This window comes from Athalia rosae, chromosome 1, assembly GCF_917208135.1.
Source record: "Athalia rosae chromosome 1, iyAthRosa1.1, whole genome shotgun sequence".
NCBI lineage: Eukaryota > Metazoa > Arthropoda > Insecta > Hymenoptera > Athaliidae > Athalia > Athalia rosae.
In genome coordinates, this window is record NC_064026.1 from 6,141,370 (window position 1) to 6,146,642 (window position 5,273).

A 5,273-nucleotide genomic window follows, 5' to 3' on the forward strand; every position below is an offset into this window, starting at 1 on the left:
CAAGGGGTACCCCTTTGAATTTTTTCAAATTTTGACCAAAAATTTTTATTTTTTAAATTCGATCGTATGACACTTTTCTTATGTATTTTGACCCCAGGAACACGAATCCGTTGAGTAAATTGAGCTACGATTTTTTCTACTCGAGATATCTCGATTTTTTGCTCCAAAAAGTGAAATATTGGCCATATCTTGATCAATTTCAAAGATAGATCAATTTGACTTCCAGATTCGTATTCCTGGGCTCAAAATACATCAGAATAGCCTTTAACCCGAATACAAAAAAATGCCGATTTTCAGGCCAAAAATGAGGTACAAATTAATAAATCTTTTCGAGTTCCCCAAGATTTTAAAACTCATACGACGGTACGAACAATAGTACCCGGTGTACCACGTGCGCACAAAATCACGTGCACGTTTCGCGTTCATACGTATTTACGTATAATTTTTTGTTATCCCGTATTTGGAAAAAACAGAGAGAGCGACTCGGGGTTGAAAATCGCTCAGAGCTTAAGTGATAGGGTAGTTATATAGTTGAGTAGGAGGTATCTCGTAGCGGATAGGAGCTAGTGCCTCTAAAATCCGTAACCCAGATGGGACCGGCGTGTTTTATTGCTTCGATGTATACCGAAGGGTTGCTACCCATGCAAGCTTACACGCGCGTGTATGTACCTGTACACACGTAGAAACACATGTGCACATACGCGTACGATACATGTGTGTACGTGTATATACCTTACCTAAACCAGAGAAAAAAAAAAACGAAAAAAGAGGGGAAAAAAAATGAGAAAAAGAACCCTTTTTCTCATGGTCCTGCTGCAACGGCAGCACAAGGCAAAACTTTTTCACCCCCGCATCCCCCCCCCCCCGAATACCACCACGACGAGGAGATGAATGCGCGAGGATATGGGGTTTGATGCGATTGAATGAATCAAGGGGGTTTTACCTCCAGGGACGAGAACAATACAAAAAGCAGAAGAAAAAAAAAAAACAAGAAAAAAAACAAGAAAATAGAAGAACAAGGAGGAGAAAAAATTAGGGCGACATTTTCGAGACGTGAAGAAGAGTGCCCTAAATTCCGACGTTGCGACGCGTGTCGCACACGAAGGAGTTTTTACCACCGACAATTCGAACTGTAAAATTATTCATCATCATCGCGATACTCGATAGAAAAAAGCGAGATAAAATTTAGAAAAGAAATAATAGTAGGAGGTAAAAAATTGTACGGTTGAAACTAGAGGTGACGAATGTCGGTCGGCATATTTTTTCGCGTAAAGATTTTCGATATTTTCAATAATCTCACATCTCTTTCGGCATCCCCATCATCGAGTGTCGCAGCTAATATAGCAATATTCGTCAGAGCGTTGCATCCGTGCAGTTATGTAACACAGAAATTTTCGTTATAATTGATAAAAATCGTCCCTTCCGCGTTATTTTTCTCTCCTTTCTTTCCTTTTCGTTCGTTCGTTTATTTATTTTTTCCCCTCCTTTCTTTCTTTACATCCCAAGGGAGAAACGTGGAATTTAATTGTTTGGGGGACGGTTTATATACTGTAACGTATATAAGTATAGAAACGGATATGGAGGGAAAAGATATTATTTTTCTTCATTCAACTCACCCTGATTCCCTTCATTTTTTTCGTAACGTAATCATCGTTATTTTTTTCAATTTTTCCCTTCAGCTCTTCGAACTATAGGTACCTACCCTGCACCACCTGCACGAGTTGCGATGATTAAACAATCGAGGAATTAAATAAATCAGTTTTTATCGATTCGATTTCACACCCTCTCCTCGTCTCATCCTTTCTTTCTTTTGCCCTACTCTCTCTCTGCGGAGTCAAAATTTTCGGCAGGTAAATCCTGAATTTTTTTGTTCTTTTTTTTTCATCCACGGTTCGAAAATTTCGTTATTCGGTATTCGTTAGTCGCAAGTACGTTCGCTAACAAAAATAAAACCCCACGTAACACATAGGTACGCTGCTTTCATGTACGTGATATATACTTTCTCTTTCCCTCTCTGGAACCGCGCGCTCTCCATTATACGACCCCCGAAGCGACGATTAAAATTCGAATTAATCTAACGCGAGTAAAATGAAACGTATCGATATAATAAAACAAGTGCTTTTATAAAGAGAGAAAAATGATGACGATTATTCACAATCTAGACGCATTGTCGGATGCTTTCAATATTGTCGTACAGAAAAAATATACTATATGCATCCGATACGAGAGAGTTTCATCGGAATGACAGCCCGTATAAACATGATTTGGGTAGACATACCATCCCTCTCAAGATATCAATAGAAAATTTCCCATACAAATACACGTTATACAACGTTATGGGTATTTCTAGTGAGCGTAGTGCAGGTATAGCGTAGGGTGTATTGTACGTGTGTCCTTTTCGTCTATTGTGAAATTTGAATTTAGCGGTGAGAAGAGGACAGTTTTATCACACCGATGCGCCCGGGTATCGAGTCAGCGGTGGGAAGAATGCAGAGCAAAAAAATAAAAAAATAAAATAAAATAAAAATAAATAAATAAAATAGAATAAAAAGTCCGTGAAATATTTCCACGATTCCCCGACAAAGATTTCGCTGCAAGCAAAGGCGGAGTGGAATAAGTGGGAGCGGATCCTGAGGGTGTGAGAACGGGAGAGAGAGAGAGAGAGAAAGAGAAAAAAGAGAGGAGAAGAGAATCGCGGCGAGATGGAGGACCTCGAGGACGGAGATGGAAGTAAAAGTGGAAGCGGGGGCCCTTTGCGCCAAAGTGCTGGCGAATGGGTTCATTTTTAACTCCGTCTCCTGCACGAGAGAGAAAAGAAAAAAGAAAAAACAACCCTATCCTTCTTCTCCTTTTCCTCCTTCTATTCTCATAGAAAACCAGGCTATAACTGTTAGGCCCACTTCACATTCTTCCCCCTCCCTTAATCCACCACCCCCTCGCGCGGCGTACCGCGCCCCCGCCATAATTTTCTTTCGCGTTCAACAAATCGCCATACTTTTCGCACCTGGGGGTCGGCCGGCCACGAGACGCAATGATAAAAAATCAAAATTATTATTCAAACGATGAGCCTCCTTTTTTTGAAAAAAACAAAGAAAAAAATTGGAGGTTTTACGGGGCGGGATTTGTCGGAGGGTAGTTTTTGGGGTCAACTGCGTGCGAGCTTACGGTATACGCGTTGCATCAATTTAAACGACGAGTGTTATACGTTACACGAAATGTCGGAGTGTCGGAGGGGGAGGGAGAGGAGGAGGATGAGGTAGATTTCAACCATCAAAATATCATACGGCGTGTACGCGTGTAGGTACGTGTAACGTGCGGCGTCTCGTGTGTGGGACGCGCTAAAGTGGTCCATTCAGAATCGAGCCGTCGAGTCCAACAAACGAACCCAGTAGCGGCGGCTGTACGTGTATTCTCCTCTCCGTTCATGATCTATACGTGTACGACGCTACATTGCCGGAAGTCGCAGTTAAAAAAGCTTTATTCATCGCGCTGCGGTATAATCTTCTTCTTTTTAATTTCAATTATTATCACCATCGTCGAACGTCCTTTGTCGTTCCACATATGATATCACTTTTGTGATATACATATCACACATAAGTATAGATACATACAAATATCTGAATACACCACGCATCCGATCGGAAGATGATCTAGCGATCGGATCGCGTGAAGTAAATCGTTCGACGATTAAAAATCCAGATTAAAAAAAAAATTACCTTCCGCAACATCTCCTCCAGGGACTCCATCTCCAGGGCGGAGTTGTTGTTCTCCCCTCGTACGGGTTGAACCATTGATGAGAATTTCTGATATACTTTTATTTATTAATCGAATATGATCGAACGAGATTACGTCGGTGGGATTGTTCTCTTTTTTATTTTTATTCTTCACAGTCTCTTCGGCGTGAAACACACCTCATGGTATATCATTCGTCTTCGATTTCTCCCGATCTCGTCGGTTCTATTTTATCTTCATTTATATTTTTTCTTCGCACACAATTTTCGGATTCGAATTTTCAAAATCTCCGATCAGGTCGAGGGAAATCGTCGCAACGACGTTGCATCGATTTCGAGATTGTTCTTTGGAAAAAAGGGGAGAAGAAAAAAGAACTTGGCGTATAAGTTGACCGAACAAACGGGGGATAACGATTCGATAAAAACTGGTCGCATGTCAGGCACCTATAAATTAGAAAGTGGAGGTTGGAAAAAACCGTCAAAAAGGAAATGGAGAGAGAAAAAAAAACAAAAAACAAATCCAAAGATATATTATCTCCTCCAAAGCTGTATATAGGTGTATACGGTGTATAACTCGGAGGTCTGTTTCAACTGTTTGAATAAATTACACTATCGCGCTTTTCGTTTCTACTTATAATATACCCATACGTTCTACAGAATCTGCGTTTCATCTATAGAAATCCACGATACTTTATTATTTTCCTTTTTTTTTTTTTTTTTTCTCTCCCCCTCATTAAAATTTCTCTCATCTTCCTCTCTTCTCCTTTATTTCAATATTTCAATTTACTCGATAACGTCACGGCGAACCACCGACCACCGACACCACCCCGTGCACAGGGATACCATGAGACGACACTTTCCATTCCACGTACTCGCAACCCAACACTATTTTTGGTTCGGTGTATTTTTAAGCCGTGTTTTAAAGAGAACTTAAAATTTTTCGTATATAAGAAGCAAAAAGCGGTGTTTCCGGCGCGGCGCGTTATACGGAAATCCTACCTATGCAAGCGAGAAAGAGACCGAAATACGAATACAGAGCTTTCGATCGCGAGTGAGTGCGCTTATCGTTGAAACATATATTCTCACTCTTCGTTCCATCTAATAATTTCTTTTGTATTATTTTTCTCTACGCCCTACAAACCGTCGATCCCGATGACTCTCCTGTACACTACATCGTCCAAGAACTGAGTGAGCTCGTGAGAAGTTTGGCCTCGTCATTTAACCTCGACGGTACAGTGTCGACGAAACGACCGTGCCTGGTGCAATTTACATGACCGCGCGCGCGCCCGCCCGCCCGTCCGTCCGTCTCTCTTCTTCGGGGTAATTAAAGAAGAAGAAGACCGGAGGTAGATTAAGTTCGAGAACGGAGTAGGGAAGCAAAGAGAGGAGAGGAACGAGGAGACCTTCCGATGATTTTCCTCTCGTTTAGACTCTAGGTGTAAATTTTCCTCCGTTAATTGCGCACGTATTTACTCTCCTCTTTACGTTACATTTTACACCGTTAAAAATTACCGAACGGAGATAATACTTGTAACAATTAGA

The 5,273-nt window shown here is 41.1% G+C and overlaps 1 protein-coding gene across 2 annotated transcripts in view; it reads right to left on the reverse strand.

The window, feature by feature from the left end:
• LOC105688580 (uncharacterized protein CG43867) overlaps nt 1–5,273 on the reverse strand; it is a 58,123-nt gene that overhangs the window by 19,701 nt on the left and 33,149 nt on the right. The window lies entirely within an intron of this gene.